Below are 14,265 nucleotides of genomic sequence, written 5' to 3'. Positions count from 1 at the left end.
CAAAAAATACGTGTCTACTATATTTGAATATTTTAAAATAGTGACTTCGAATTTTGGCTAAATTTTTCTCTAATTTCGGCAATTACGGTTACTTTTCTTTCCTTATCAATTTAAAACAACAAGCAGCAAATTTTGTATGAGTATGACAATGCAATAAAGCATTTTAAAAGCCAAGATCTCCAACACATATTAGTTATCGCTAACGTAGTTTCTCGATATCCAAATATATATTTTTATTATCATTCATCATGGTAAGTAGATACATTATCATGCACAATGCTTTTTTTAGTGTCTTTTGTTGATGAGTAGTTTCCTTTTGCTTTTAAAAACTTTTAAAATGCTTTTTATAGATGCAAAAATCACTAAAATAAAAATCACAAAAATATATATTTTCGTGTTCAATATCAAACTTTTCAGAATCATTATTGAACATTTTTTATATCAAAATAGAAAACAGTAAATTGTGAATTTTATCCTTTATATTGCTTTTTGCTATGCTCTGATAACGTGTAGATTAAGAAAGCTTTAAAATTCCTTAAAAATAAATAAAATTTAAATAAAATTTTAAATTTTAAATAAAATTTAGAATCGTTTTAAAACTCAAAGCTTATCACTTTCTTTTAATATCGAAATTTTCAACAACAAAGTAATCTTAATAAATTTATTCAATATTCTAAATATTAAAATAAAACCAATATTTCCATTTATAAACGAAGTAGAGACTTTTATCATGCTCTCTTATCGAACTTTACTTAAGAATAAATTCAATGTTTTAAATTTTTTTAAAAATTCAAAATTATTTTTGTTTATCTCAAAAATATCTTAATTATTGAAACTTATTTTCTGCTAAGTGATTTTATGTTTGATATAAATTTTCAATGAATAAACAAATCTTAAGCTATTTCAAAATTCAATAATCTAGTAAAAACCTTTTTGTACGTTAATTTCGATTTTAAGCTGGTTTAAGTAAAAACAAAATGTAATTTTAATGTTTATCTATTTCGAAAATATTCCAATGTAAATTGTCTTTGAATTGCAAGTGAACTAGAGAGATAAGCAAATAAAACACTAAATTAAAGCAATAGCATTTTACCTTTTTTACATCTCAAAAATGCCTTTTTTTTAAATAATAATTTTTTTATTAATTTTTGTAAAAAAATTGCTTCTGAAATCAAAATTTTCTGTTGTTCCATAAATGAATATTGAAAGTTTTGTTTTATTAAAAATAAAACTAACTTATTATCATAGTTGTGTGATTCAGCAAAAAAATATTGAACATGTTAATGATTTCATAATAATTATCGGACAAACGGCACAGAGGAATTTTTATAGCGCAGATGTATTAATATTTAAAATAGGAATATTCATTAAATTATTTTAGGAACTCGTTGTTGATTTCTTCAAATAAATGCCAAAATTATTCTTTTTCTTGCCGTTCTATTTCAAAAAATATTAAATTCGAATTGATTTTTAAGCTTGGTATATAAACTTTTTGTTTTGTTAAACCATTTTCATTTTCATTTACAAAACCATATTGTAATAACTAAGAAGAGATGACTTACGTAAAGTACACTTAATATATTTTATAACAAAAGTACAGTTTAATTTAAAATTCCTTTTAATATATTGAATTTCAATATTTTTATTCTTCTTTTATGCTGTTAAAAGACTTATGTTAAATTTAAAAAAAGATTTTTTTTTCGAACTAAACCATAAAAATTGAAAATAGAACATCATAATCTTATTAATTTTCTTAAAAATTATATTTCGGATGAAGATTCAATTACTTTAAGCTCAATTCATTGTTTAAATTTTTTAATAAGACAAATACTAATACTATTTTTCCAGTTTGTTTTATTAAATATGTTTAAACCATTTATATAAAAAAAAGCTATGTTCAAAAGTATGTAATGTTCAAATGTTTTATCTGAAACTTTTCAAAGCTATGCATTAATACATATGCAGTATAACAGTATCGATAATGTACTATACGTATCAAAGTAACAATTTTTAACATTTTACGAATAGTACAATCTAATATTTTTGTATAAAAAATAAAACTTCTATCAAAAATAATAGAATTTGTTTTGAATTTTTTTAAGAAATATCCAGTAGTTAATTAATTACTGATAAACGAAGCAAAACTAATTTTTTAAAGCGATATAAATCAAATGCACTTATGAATTAAGTTATGAGGATGAAATCTTCGCATTAAAAAAAATATTAGTAAAAAATTATAATAAAACTACCGTACTGGATGTTAATCACATTTCTGTTTAAAAATAAAACCAAAATATACGATGTTTAATTCATTCTTTTGATTATTTTACCATTCGTATGGTAACGGGTTCCCAGAAATCCTGGTTTTCAAAATTATAGCTCTTATTATCGCACATTTTGTGAAAAATGAAAAGCGGAAAGATAAATTTAACCAAATAAATGGTTTTTATGCCATACCCTAAGGTAGCATGTTAAAATTATTAAATTTGCCATATTAACCAAATTTTACATAGAGCTCGAAACTCAATAAATTATACCAGTATACCAAGGCACTTTTAACCATATTTTTTTCGCCGTGTTAATTAATTGCATAGTAAATAAAAATGTCATAAAAAACAATTGGGATATTTTCTAATATGTTACAATGAGTAATATTGGTTAAAAACATATTTGAAAGTGTCCTAATTTTGTATCACTCTTCTATGGGAACCACATTTCCCAGATTGCGGCTACCCCCTATATTTTGGAAATCATAAATCGGAATCTGTCGAATAAGGTATGTTTAATTAGAGGGAGTACGTTTTTGTGTCTGATATCATAACTTAAAATATTGTCTGCACTAATTAATTTAGAATATTTGAGGTCACCTCTTCAAACCATCAAGATTGAGTCCTAGAAGGTGAAGATCTCAACATTAGATCAAAAGTTATTCAGGGTGATCTTTTTTGCTCATTTGAAATATTACTTCCTAATTTAGTTGAAAAGGTTTTCAAAGAAAAAATTATCAAGTCTATTGACAACACTTATTAGATACAGCGACGATATACTTTGTCCGAGAATTTGAGAATTTTATTTTTAAAATGAAAATTTTTTTATTAGTTAAATTAGTATGCTAAATAATACTTAAGTAGGGTAATTTTTATCCCTAGATTTCAAAATATGTTAAAATATTGTTTATTACTATCTATATTTTATTTGATATTTTTATTTATTTATATACCTTCTTAAATCAGTTTAGGTTTCACTTTTTTCAGTAAAAACAAAGCTTCTTTCATATTTCTTTCATAATAAATATCAGATAGTATTGTTTCTAAAACAGCTTTTTCCTATATTCTGTCTGCAATCTAAGTATTTTAATATTTTTCAAAACACATTTCAATCACATTAAAATCCTTATCCATTCTTTTAAGTGGCGTTTACTCTAAACTGTAGGTTTAGGCATGTAAGAAAATTCTCTCTACAGATACTGTTCAAATTTGAATTTTGATGAATAAATTCTTTATGTCATTAAAATACCATTTTTGGAAACATATTTTCAAAACAATAAAATACAAGTTTTTTTTTAAATTGCTACGCATAATGCAAATGTCTTTTTATAAATATCTAATTAGCATGTTTTTTTTAAAAAAAAAAACAAGAGAGAACTGAAATGATGAAGGGGTGGAGAGGGGAAGGAAAATTCAAAACATGCTTTCTAAATATGCTCCTTTTTATCTAATTTTCAAGCATAAACTGGTGATGTCTATTTGATATATTTAGCAGTATCTTTCGATACATGCGAAATACACAGCCGACACCTAGTCACAGATTGCGATAAAAAAGGGTGTAATATTTAGATTCTCTATAAATTTTTTCTGAAAAATATGCCAATACAATTCAGAAAATAACTGTTTTTAATAGATAATTAAATACTATATAGTTTCATGTTTTTAGATTTTTGATAAGTATCTTTGTTTTAACGCAATAAACGTTAAAAGTATTTTTAGCGTCATCCAAATTGGTTTTCATCAGTTTAAATTTTAATAAAATTAAATTTCAGAAAGAAAAAAATCTTAAAACTAAGAAACGTACAGCTTTGAATGATTGACTTAAAACATCACATCATTTTATTGCTTTAAAGTGTCGAGGAAAAATTCATTGAAGTTCTAAAAATTGTTAATCTCTGTTTTTCCCAATCTGAAAAAGTGATCTCTTTACTTTATACTTTTTGAAAAGCATCATATATAGCATCTAATAATGCTATATGTCATCAAAGATTTGTTAAATACAAAAAAAAATATCAAGAAAGCATAAATTAAAAATTCTAACTGAAATCCAAGATGGCGAGGGTATAAACCTCTTAAAACTGTATACCCTATATAATAATAGTTAACTTGCAATAGTTATTAATAGTTAACTTGTAACTCGCGCAGTAAAAATAGTTAACTTGTAAAGTTTTATTAGAATTAATATTTTTTGAAGTGTTGAAATTCTTATGAGAGAAGTAACTTTTAAAGTTATTCCTTTTAAGTAAAGCCACTTTCAATATAAAACAGAGGGCCAAAAAAGTTAAATTTAATTATTAAGTTAATTTGATACTATTTTTTCTTTGCAATATTTATAGATAATTGTATTTATTCATTCATTTAGGTGGCTAAACTAGTAAACTAGTAACTAAAAAACTAGTCACTTTTGTAATATTGTTTGCATGTTTGTATAACATTTATTGCCAGACAACCAAGTCAAGTACTACAACCACTTATTGAGTTAATTCAATACTATTTTTTCTGTGTAATATTTATTGAGGAATGTATTTATTCCATCATTTAGGTGGCTCAAAGGCTAGTAACTTTGGTAATATTGTTTGCATGTCTGTATCAAATTTATTGCCAGACTGCTATGCCAAGCGAAACAACCACAACCGAAACAACTACAACCGCTGCTCCAGGCTTAGTTGACAATATCAGTGCACTACTAAACGACGTCTTAGCACTCGTTTCTACCATTGTCGGGCTACCAGGCAGTATTGTTGGGGGACTGTTTGGATAGAGATGCGTTCAGGACTATCGCATAATATAGAAATGTTGAAAACAACTTTGTTTGAAAACAGATAGTTAGAAAAATAAAACAATCAATATATTAAGTGTGTTTATTGATTTTTCCATTATCCAAATGAATGTAAAAGCAAATTTAAGCACCCCCAAAACTACGATCAAGGGATCACAAAGCCTTATCTGATCTATCATGCATAATAACAGACGTTGAAAATCACCTTCGGGTACATTAAATTCAAGGAGAAACAATTTGATTTATTCAAAGTAGAAGAAGCTTTAGTTTTATTCAGATTTTTTCGTTGTTAAAATAAGTGTGAAAGCTAATTAAAGCACCCTCGCAGCAACCAATTGACTGTCAAGGGAACACAAGGTCTTATTTCCGTGCACAGCGTAGCATGCAACCCGTTTTTATTTCTTATGAAAGAGGCTTGACTCTGAGTTGAGGTTGGATTGAACCCCTAGGGATAGAACACCAGTTCTTTACAGTGACAGTTCAGTGCTTTTAATACTGTGCTATGGCATATAACAGAGGTTGAAAATCACCATCGGGTACGTTAAAATTCAGTGGGAAGCTATTTCCTTTCTTCAAAGCAGGAGAAACTTTAGTTTTATTCAGATTTTTCTATTGTTTAAATAAATGTGAAAGCAAATTAAAGTACCCTCGCAGCAACTAACTGTCTGTCAAGGGAACACAAGATCTTATTTCCGTGTACAGCGTAGCATACAACCCGTTTTTATTTCTTATAAAAAAGGTTTGACTCTGAGTTGAGGTTGGATTGAACCCCCGGGGATAAAACACCAGTTCTTTACAGTGACAGTTCAGTGCTTTTAATACTGTGCTATCATGGCATATAGCAGACGTTGAAAATCAACATCGGGTATTTTAAAAGTTCACGGGATACTATTTCGGTTCTTCAAAGCAGAAGTAGCTTTAATTTTATTCAGGTTATTCTATTAACTAAATAAATACCAAAGGAAATTAAATCACCTCCGCAACAACCAAAAAAAGTTAACGGGAAGGCAAAGTCTTATCTCTGTGATCAGCATAACATGCTGCATATACACCGAAGAACCATTACATTATGACCACCCTCCATTTATAACAATGGGCTCGCCCAGGTTTTCATGGTTTCTCGCCCAGGAACAATGTTTTCATGGTGCACATTAGGACCCATAATCCTCATGGAACAATCCCTGACGTCTGTAAGCTACTTGAACATAGTTGCAGACCAGGTTCACCCATTCATGGCAACAGTTTTTCCTGCGGGGGATGGTGTTTACCGACAGGATAATGCACCATGTCATAAGGGTCGAATCGTCATGGATTGATTCAAGGAACATTCCAGTGACTTTCAAGTCATGTCTTGGCCCCCAAATTTACCTGACCTTAATCCGGTAGAGCACTTGTAGTCCTACTTGGGAAACCATATTCGTGCTACCACGCTACCCCTTCGCAATGTGAGGGAACTGCAGTACCAGTTGGTGAGCGCTTGGTACCAGATACCTCAGACTACCTATCAGCACCTTGTGGAATCAATGCCACGGCAGGTGCAAGCAGTTTTGAGAACTAATGGTGGTCCTACATGTTATTAGCAGGGTGGTCATAATGCAATGGCTCTTGTATTTACTGTATGTATTTACTTTCCATAAAGGCTGTTAGACTATGAATCGAGGGTAGGAGGTACCTAGGGGCAGTTCAGGCCCTCATGGCACATAACAGAAGTTGAAAATTATCATCAGGTACTTTAAACTTCAATGGGAGACTATTTTATTTCTTCAAAGCAGAAGTAACTTAATTTCATTTAAATATAAAAAAGAAATCAAAACAATATCACAATAGGAAATAAATGACAACGTATCAGGTATGATTTGTTTTATTAAAATTGTATTTGCATATTTGAAAAAATTATTCTGATGCATATTTTTGTTACAAGCAAGAAAGTTTTCAATATCATTTTAAATGCACCCTGGTAGCAGCGACCATAGTGCTGGTATAAAATATTAACAGTAGTAGACAGATAATGGGTTAGAACCCTCTTCCATCCAGGTAACCATGTTTTCGTGGCTTTCCTCACCATGTAACACGAATGCGGGTCATTTCCATCAAAGGGTCTTCGAACGAATCACGAAGGCTTGTTTGTCCCAATACTTGATGCAGGAAATCTGTTGTCTTCTGGGTTCAGTTCAAAATTGCAAGGCTACGGAGTTGATAATTCATAGTTGTAAACACAGAATGGGGTCAGCTGTTCAACGGCGGTTATAAAAAAAAATATTGCTTGAAAGAGCCATGAAGGCTCAAGGGATAGAGTGTTTTCCTAAAAATTAAGTGACCCAGTGGTGACTGGTTTTTATGAATTCTACTACCGGCTTGCACCAACTACACTGCTGACCTAAAATATCATCAGTGCTGAACAAATCATGGGTTAGAATTCCCCTGCCGTTGGGCTAACCATGGGAGGTTTTCGTAATTTTCCTGCTTATGTAACGGCAATGCTGTAGTTCCATCAAAAATTGTTTCGTTGGTTTGTCAAATTGCTTGATCCTGGAGCTCCGTGGTTTTCTGGGCTGGATTCAAAATTACGAGACTACGGAGTTAAACATTACTAGTGTAAACTCAGAATTGTTCCGGCTGTTCAACGCCTTTTTAAATAAAATAAAAAATATCACTTGCCAATTTATATGTCTAATAAAATGATAAATCCAGAAATAAAACCTAATAGTAAAAGTTTACACGAAAGCAAGAGCAAATATAAACTTAATAGTTATGCTTATATTTATAATGCAATTCATGAAAGATGTAGAGGAAATAGTTTGTTCCAAATAGAACTAATTATCAGTGATTATGGTTTGTTAACTACTCTTCAGTGCCTGCCCACTTTCAGAGCTTTATATGTCAACTTTTACTTGCTTTCAAAATCTGCATTTGTTTTTAATACTAAATCAGTCATTTTGCATCAAATAATGCTAATAAAAGAGCACAATTTATAACGCAAAATATAAGGTCGTACAAAACAAACTCTGCTTTATTTCTATGCGAAATGTCTAAATGATTGAAGTTTTTGACTTTTCTTTGTTCAAAAAAATATTTTCCCTCTGTTCAGGTGTCCCAAAGAATAGCTGTTCTGATAGCATTGATGATATGCATACAGCAAATTTACTGTCAAACTTCAGACGAAGAATATAATCCAAGCTTTATTGAAAGAGTCTTTATTCTTATACGGCATTCCATCGACCTTGGCATCTCTGGTGCTGAGCTACCAACCACCATGCTTGGATCGTTGTTTGGTTAGAGTCGCATGACGATTATTTGTAAAAAAAAACATCAAATCATATCCACTTGTAGGAAATAGCTTGTTGTTTTGGAAATAAATATTAAGTTATCAAAACTGAAGCTGTGTTAGTCATTCTTTAAGTTGGTTTTTCACTGCGGACAAAATTTTCTATTAGTTGCTGTTGCGGAACTATAACACAAAGTTCATTATTTTGCCATTCTTTTCTTTTACTTATTTAAAATAAATGTTCTGAATCCAATTTAATTAGAAAACAACATTTTTTGGTTAAGGTGTAGAATAAAGGACCTTTCGGTTTGGCGATAATTTTCGCTTTTTTTTTTTTTTTTTTTTTTTTTTTTTTTTTTTNTTTTTTTTTTTTTTTTTTTTTTTGTTGATGAAACAGCGTTTATGGCTACCATGATATTTTTTGTTGTCACTGCTTTGAATGACGTCACCTTTGAGTTCTCATAACTTTTCTTCGCTGTTCTGTGATTAATTTTCGGTTTATTTACATGCATGTTTGCTTATTTTTAAATCACTAAATTAATAATAGGTTCCCGATTTTGAAGTATTAATCTCTTTTTTTACATTTATTGTTCCATCATATCGTCGTCATTCAACATTTTTAATAGTGAAACGAGACAAATTCTAGCTTATAGCTCACGCGCATTAATAAATAAATGGAATTTATATACCTACCTTTAAGAAAAGTAACGAAAAGATATTTAGGTACAAACTATTCGCAAATGTATAATGCTACAACACATTTCTGAGAAACAGAATTGGATGGACAGAATTAATTCTCTGTTTCCAAATATATAATTATATTTGGTCCTTTATATTATTGTATTAGAAAATCTCTATTATTATGGAAAAGTGTTGAAATATTTAAATATTTGACTCATTGATTAAGATTATGATGATGATGATTATCGTAATATTATGTTATTATTTATAAAGATGATTAATTGAAATTGAAATAAATCTTCTTCTTCAACCAACATGAATTCCTTTTAGTTAATTCTTATTATCCAGATGTATGTAAATACATAAAGTATGTTATTATACTACTTGTTAAAAAAAATTTCGAATTAATTTAATTTGAATACTCTGAAAATAATCTTTAAAATCTAATAAAGTAGAAGCCATTCATCCATGATGTTTGTAGAAACTGGTCTATTAAAAGTCTCTGAAGCAACTGATCCATCAGAAGTTTCTGATCCTTGAGCTATGAAGCAATTGATCTAGTGGAATCCTTTTATTTAATGTAACTGTCGGCTCAGTAGAATAACCTAAGTTATTAAATAATATGATCTAAAAAAATGCCTTCAATATTTAACAGAGGTTTCTCTTTATGTGATTTATTTATACTCCTAATGAAATCAGTATTAAATTTCTAATGCTGGTGATACTAGAAAAACACATTTGGTGTAGCCTTATGTGATACAACACTTTCAGTATTTTCTAAGCAATACTTTTTATTTATTATTTTTTATTTTTTATTATTCATTTTTTATTTATTTATTCATTTACTTCTTTGTTCAGGTTTCCTAAATCATTTTTTTTGCTTGTATTGGTTGCATGCTTGTAGCCTCTGATTTCTGAAGCAACTGATCTATCAGAAGCTTCTGATCTCTAAGGCAACTGATCTAGTATGAACTTTAAACTTTTTATTTAATTGTAACTAGTTATTGATAAGGCTAATTATATGTAAATTACTTAAAAGCATAATGAAATCTGCTACAGAATTGTATTACTGATGTTACTGAAAAAACACATTGGGTGCAGCCTTATGTGACACAAATCCTTAAGTATTTTCCGAGCAATATTTATTAGTATTTTTTATCTTTCTTTCTTTATTATCTTTGTTATAGAATCGGAATCGTAATAGACGATGCCACTGCACTTTCATGAGCTGCTTGTAAGGCCTTGTGAAAAATCTTAACTATTACTAAAAACCTGCCATTGTAATAAATTATTCCGACTAGCATCATGCACTGTAAAAAATCCCAGATCAAAGTACGGTATAAAGTATCGTCATTTTGAGTGCATCATTCGTAAAATCCATTTTTACCGTAAAATCAATCTAAGCTGCAAAATATTGCACCGTAATTTTTACAATAATATATGTTTAATTAGAGTAATTCAGTGGCTTAAAGGTAATTATTACTGTAAAAATTACAGTATACCAGATTTTTTTTCCGTAACATGTTCCGGTAAAAATGGTATTTACGGTAAAAAGTACCCGCTCCCTTTGTGCCTGTACTTTTTACTGTAATTTGATCTAAAATTTTTACGATTCCTATTATTTATTTATTTAGAATTTTTTCCTACTTCTTCTAGAATTTTTTACAGAATATAAGCATCATATTAAAGAGAAAAACTTAACATTAAAAATTATGGATAGTTCTTTTTATAAATTTTTTAAAAATAAATGCTGATTTGCATTAAAATAGTTCTTATTACTAATTGTTTTAGTAATAGATATTAAGTACTTTTATAAAATACTTTTCAATCTAGTTTTACGTCTCTGCATTTTTAATATGTAGTATATATTGTTTTTTTTTTCTCTTACAGTTTTCTCGATTTATAATTGTACTGGCTTTACTGGCGACGTGTCTGTGTCACGTTTCTTGCCAGGCTTCAGAGAATGAGGATGCCTCCTCGGGTTCTGAGGAGTACAATCGAAGTTTTGTTGACAATGTTCGCTTAATAATTCAAGATGCTATTGCGCTCTCAATATCTGGTGCTTACCTTCCATTTACCTTGCTTGGAGGATTGTTCGTATAAAATGGGGAGATATTTGCTTAATGTAGCAGTCAGTTTATGAGTATAATAACTGTTGCTTTGAAAATAAATTACAAATAAAAGCATTTTCCAAACATCTGAATGTCTTCTATGAGTTTGTTCTGGGTAAATTTTAGATTTTACCGGAAGAAACACAAGATTTACCAAAGCGGCCTAGTAAATCTTAGGTTTCACCTAAAAGATAATCATATATNTATATATATAAAGAGAGAGAGAGAGAGGTGTTGCCATCGTGACATCACTAAGCCTGGTATTTTCATTAACGGTATTTTTTCAACAATGAGATGGTTAAAAGCGCTTAGCGCTGATTTTAAATTAATTATTATTTATCATCTTGATTTCACCAAGCATGGTTATTTTAGCAATTGGATACCATAGTGTAGTTAAAAACGTGTTTGTATGCAGCTTCCTGATATTTTTCTACTGGCTTTCAAAAACTAAGATACCATTTAAGGCGTTCATCTTTTTTAGATCCTCCATTAAAACTAAAAATAAATATAAAATTACAAATAATCAATTAGTATTTGTACATATCATAACAAAATATTAAGCTATTATAACATAAAGTTCACTGGAAAATCAGAATAAAACATTTTGAACAAATCTAAGAGTCTTAACTCTGAAAGACAGTAACGGTCAAGAATTGGGCTGTTTGACAACCTTTCAGTGATGGCTCCGAATCCCATTATATATAATTATGCTTTAAAAAAAATTTGAATTCTTAGCGAGAGCTCTTGTTTAACAGTATTTTTAATTTAGCAATAGTTTCTGTAAATATTTTTGTCCCAATGTAGTTTCTGCAATTGGATACTTGCTACTAGTAGAGCAGTGAATGGATTATTCCTAACCATGTGATTTAAATCAGATTTAATTGGATACTGCACTGAATTAATTAGTCCTCTTTATTTGAGTAGTAGCTTTTGTAGTTTTTATAACCTTTACGCATTGTTTGTACTATCATCTGTTATGTTCAGTCACTATAAATTAGTTCGCATAAATATTGTACATAATCTTGTAAAAATACTAGGTAACAAGCAAATATAGATTCTATTGTGGTAGAAATTATGAATAATTTATTAGTCACAACAACATGAAAGATGCTTCATGTTATAATATAATATAGATTCTATAGGGGTAGAAATTATGATTAATTTATTAGTCACAGAAACATAAAAGATACTTCATGTTATGGAAAAAAGTCAAGAATACAAACTGGTAAAATAAATAAAAATTCGAACAAAAATTTAAAAAGAAACTGCTAAGCTTACTTACTAGCGTGAGATGCTTCCTGTTGCTTTATGTTGTCTCCAATCTATAATTTCACCGAGTTTTATTTGCCCAATTTTCATTTCTTTTTTCTTTCTCATAATACGGTAAAAAAAAATTATATTTGAAAACTACGGAAAATTTTGTTGTAATTTGTATCTCACTCGTAAATTTTCGAAAACTATTTCTCCATTAAAGATCTTGCAGCAGACCATATAAAAATGATGATTTTAATTCTTTTCTTATTCGCTGTACAGTGCACACACAAAAAGAAATAGAATACGCTGAAACTTTTGCTCTAATGATGGGATATTAAGACTATGGTGTGAAAGTAAAGGTCTTAATTAACTAGTTAATTATTATAGACGATATTTTAAGTTGCGAAGTGAGGCGCAAAAATATACTTTCTCCGAATAAACGTGCATTTTTTCAAAGAATTTGTACTTCTAATTCTCAAACAATAGGTGTTATCGCAATCAGGGAAATATAGCCCCAATAGTTTGGTCAGGAAAACGGTAAAGTTTTGAGCCCTTAATGATCATTAGCCTTATTTTTGCGTATTTCACCATATATCAGGAATTTTTTTATGACTATATAATTAGTTTATTTAAAGATATTTCAGAGCATAAAATACCTTTTAGTATTATTATTTTTAAACATTTACATAAAATAGTATTATTTTCTATTATTTTATTTAATAATGATTAAAATAGCAAGGTACACAAATTTTTACATATTTTCAAAGAATGTTATTTTATATCATAAAATTTTAATAATATCAGTAGAATAGTTCTGGAAGGATTGAATTTGAAATATACGACTTTTGTAAAATTAGATTTTTTAAGAACTTTTCGACGGATTTTGTTCAAATTTTGTATTTTGCCGTATAAAATTACATTCTTTAAAAATATTACAGAAAGTGTACCTTGCAATTTAAATTTTTCAATTATTAATTAATAAAATAATACAAGAAATAAGATAGAATAAGAAGAATTTTAATTCCTAATTGCATGTTAAAAAACTTTTTTTTTTTTGCTTAAACATTTCTAGAAATACAGTAAAATACGCAAAAAAGTAAAATTAACTTTAAGATATCCAAAACTTTCAACCACTTTCTTGATCAAAACACATATAGAAAACTAAGTAAACAATAATTCCATTTTATATTTTATATCATTTTATATTTTATATTTTATATTATGAACAGGCGACCCATTTTTATGGGTTTACTACTACCAATGCTCAACTCCGTATCCTTGTAATTTTGTACCCAATCCAGAAGACAAGGAAACTAACAAATCAATACCCCCAGGGGTATTGATTTGTTAAGGGAAGTAAATAATAATTGTAATATAAAATAAATAATCGTAAATATAATTGTCAATAATCTATGAGACTAAAATAACTACAGTCCGTGGACTAATTATTAGACGCACTATAAGATTCTATGTAAAATCTTAGGTGATACTATACAGATTTATTGTTTTTATATGACTGAAACCGGTTTGAACTTGTCTACGTTAGTGTATCAATTGGTTAAATTAGACGATATATAATATAAATATAGAATATATTTTATTACTCAACCCTGTCCCGCCCCTGCCAGGGGTGCTGTATAAAATATATATTATATCAAGCATTATATTATTTTTTATTTCCAATGAGCTGCACAATCGGTCTTGCCGATGAGCAGACCTAGTGCGTTCTCCAGTGATGGTATCCACTCTTTCAGGACCACCACAATGAGTGAGTTACCGTTGGTCATGGACGTCTAGTTTCTGCCACAGTAGATGGCAGCACCGAGACTCTATTTGGATGCTAAAGTGCACTAGGAATTTAATTTTGCCGGAAATGCCAAGAGACAATAAGGCACTCCAGGGATCTTT

General features: G+C 29.1%; 1 long non-coding RNA gene across 1 annotated transcript; it reads left to right on the top strand.

The window, feature by feature from the left end:
- On the top strand, positions 1–11,189 carry LOC107450435 (uncharacterized). Its single transcript, XR_006226931.2, has 2 exons — positions 1–251; positions 10,883–11,189. It is a non-coding gene; the product is annotated as an uncharacterized lncRNA (long non-coding RNA).
- Positions 11,190–14,265: the final 3,076 nt, after the last annotated feature.

Source organism: Parasteatoda tepidariorum, chromosome 8 (genome assembly GCF_043381705.1).
Source record: "Parasteatoda tepidariorum isolate YZ-2023 chromosome 8, CAS_Ptep_4.0, whole genome shotgun sequence".
In the NCBI taxonomy this organism is placed as follows: domain Eukaryota; kingdom Metazoa; phylum Arthropoda; class Arachnida; order Araneae; family Theridiidae; genus Parasteatoda; species Parasteatoda tepidariorum.
The sequence above is the reverse complement of the archived record's forward strand: the minus strand, read 5'-3'. Positions and strand labels throughout refer to the sequence as shown.